At 35.7% G+C, this 3174-nt stretch overlaps 1 pseudogene; it reads right to left on the bottom strand.

The window, feature by feature from the left end:
- Window positions 1-303: 303 nt before the first annotated feature.
- LOC121205330 (uncharacterized) lies at window positions 304-394 on the bottom strand (annotated as a pseudogene).
- Window positions 395-3174: the final 2780 nt, after the last annotated feature.

Below are 3174 nucleotides of genomic sequence, written 5' to 3'. Positions count from 1 at the left end.
ATGCATCATAATTTGAATTGAAGCCTGTGATGTTTCAGATGCTTCAAACCATATGCCAATTTAGTGGAATGCCCATAGAAGATCCACACCTTCACCTTCGACTATTTACGGAGGTGAGCGATTCCTTCAAGTTAGCCAGTGTTATTGAAGATGTATTGAGGTTGAAGTTGTTTCCGTACTCGTTGTGAGATCAAGCATGAGAATGGCTTAATTTGTTGCCATTAGATTCAATATCAACTTGGCAGGAATTAACTGAATGCTTTCTCGTAAAGTGCTTCCCACCTAGCAAAAATGATAAGTTGTGAAATGAGATCACCACTTTTCAATAATTGGATGACGAGTCCTTATACGAGGTGTGAGAAAGATTCAAAGAATTATTTCATAGATGCCCTCACTGTGGGATTCCATATTGCATCCAGTTAAAGCCATTTTATAATGGTCTCAATGCATACACAAGGTTGATGTTAGATGCTTCTACGAATGGTGCTCTCTTGTCGAAATCTTACAATGAGGCTTACGAGATCATCGAGAGAATAGCCAGTAACAATCGCCAGTGGTTGACAAATTGAGTAGCTGGAGTGCATGAAGTAGATGCCCTCACTTCACTTTTAGCTCAGGTATCTTCTATCTCTTCAATGTTGAAACAGTTTACTACTAATGGTTTTAATCCTGTTGCAGCTGAACCACCAAGTCAATTTGATGTTGTTTCTTGCGTATATTATAGGGACGATCATTCTTTTAAGAATTGTCCATCAAATCCCGTGTTAATTTATTACGTGGGGAATCAACACCAAAATAGAAGTGGATAAGGACCACAGTCCAACTTCTATAATCATTCATGGTGAAACCATCCAAACTATTCTTGGAGTAACCAAGGAGAAGGACTGAACAACACCTACATGCAACATAGACCAAATCAACCCCAAGTGTTCAATCAACAAATTCCAAAACCACAACAAGCTGAATCATCTAATAATTTGGAGAATTTGTTGAAGGCATACATGGAAAAGAGTGATGCCTTAATACAAAGCCAATCAACAACACTAAAATATTTGGAGAACCAAATAGGTCAGTTAGCTATAGAGCTCCATAATAGACTACAAGGAGCCTTGCTGAGTGATACAGAAAATCTAATAAATTTGGGTAAGGAACATTTCAAGGTAGTTACTTTACGAAGTGGTAAGAATTTGGAAGCCAAGGAAGTTGTGGTTGAAGATGAACCTATTAAGAAAGAGAAAAGTCAACCAATAGTTGAAATTCTTGAACCAGAAGAGCAAAAACCTACAAATTTTAATGAGGTAAAATCTAAACTAATGAATTCAGATAAGCTAACATCTTCTTTAGATGTAGATTTATCTCTTTAGAACAATTGTCCAGTCCATGCTAAAGCTCCAACACCTCTCTATCCTCAAAAATTCCAACAACATAAGCAGAAACAATATGTGCAATTCAAGAAGTTTCTTGGATGTTCTAAAGCAACTTCACATCGACATTCTGTTGGTAGAGGCTGTAGAACAAATGCCCAACTATGTCAAATTCATGAAGGACATTTTGTCCAAGAAGAAGAGACTCAGTGAGTATGAGACTCTAGCTTTAACGAAGTAGTGCAATGCGTTCTTATAGAACAGGCTACCTTCTAAACCAATAGACCCTGGAAGCTTTACAATACTCTGTAATATTAGAGAATCTTACTGTGCTAAAGCATTGTGCAACTTAGCAGCAAGAATCAACTTGATGCCCAAATCTATTTTCAACCTGTTGGGAATAGGTGAAGTAAGACCCACAACTGTGACACTCCAATTGACGAATCGATCTTTAGCATACTTAGAAGGAAAGATCGAGGATGTTTTGGTAAGAGTAGATAAGTTTATTTTTCCTGCTGATTCATTGTCTTAGATTTTGAAGCAGTTAAGGAAGTTCTCATCATCCTGGGGAGACCTTTCTAGCTACAGGAAGAATGTTAATAGACAAACAAAAAGGCGAACTCACCATCAAAGTTCAAGATGATTAGGTAAAATTTAATTTTTTTTAAAGCAATGAAGTTTCCAGATCCGATGGAGGAATGCTCAGTGATGGAGGAGTTAGAAATCTTAGTTTCTATGGAATGAGAGAATAATTTTGTGAAGGACCTATTGGAGAACACTTTAGGGTCTGAACCATTGGAAGATGAAAAAAGTAATGAAAATATGGCTTTGATGGAAGCTAATTCGAGGAACTATGTTTAAATAGCTTGATTTGAACTGCTAGTGTAACGCCCCCTTACTTGAGACCGTCGCCGGAGTCAAGCATGAGACATTACTAAACTTATTTTAACATTTAAACAAGTTCAAACAATTCTCGTAGTAAACTGTCCATCTGCGTCACAGTCATTAAAAAAGCATATCTCGAGTTACGAAACTCTAAATCAAATTCCATAAATTTTCCCTGAAACTAGACTCATATATCTACTTATTAATTTTTTTCTAGAATTTTTGGTAGGGCCAATTAGTACAGTTTATTAGTTAAAGTCTCCCCTGTTTCAGGGTTCGGCTACTCTGACCCCTGTACACTACAAACCATATTTCTTCCTGTATAGAGATCCAATGACTATTTCATTTATTTCTCTTAAAACTAGACTCAATAAGGAATCCATACATATAAAGTTTGAGTCGTAATTATTTTTACACAATTTATGATGAATTTATAAAGTCGGAACAGGGAATCCAGAAATTGCTCTGACCCTATTTCACCAAAACGTAAGTATCTCATAAAATAAAACTCTTTTACCTATTTTGTTTCTTCCACATGAAAATAGATTCATTAATATTCAATTAAATATTTTATTCATCATCTAATTCTATCTATACTATTTATAGTGATTTTTCAAACTCACGTCACTACTACTATGTGATTCTGTTTTATAGCCAATTTCACCATTTTATGGATTTCCATAGATTAGTTAGCACATAAAGCATATGTGTTATCAAATATAATCTTGATTAGCCACTCCAATAGCTAATCATTCTCAAACATTTCCATGCCATCCATGAGCCATATCATAAGATTATATACACAAAATGATTATAATGCTATACATGCCATATTCCCAAAATATACAAGTCATTATACCGAAATAGTTTGTTGATAGTGTGAGCGCGCCTCTAACCGTTCCCGATCTCCTAGTCAGCTTGACAA

Source organism: Gossypium hirsutum, chromosome A08, assembly GCF_007990345.1.
Source record: "Gossypium hirsutum isolate 1008001.06 chromosome A08, Gossypium_hirsutum_v2.1, whole genome shotgun sequence".
Lineage (NCBI taxonomy): Eukaryota > Viridiplantae > Streptophyta > Magnoliopsida > Malvales > Malvaceae > Gossypium > Gossypium hirsutum.
The sequence above is the reverse complement of the archived record's forward strand: the minus strand, read 5'-3'. Positions and strand labels throughout refer to the sequence as shown.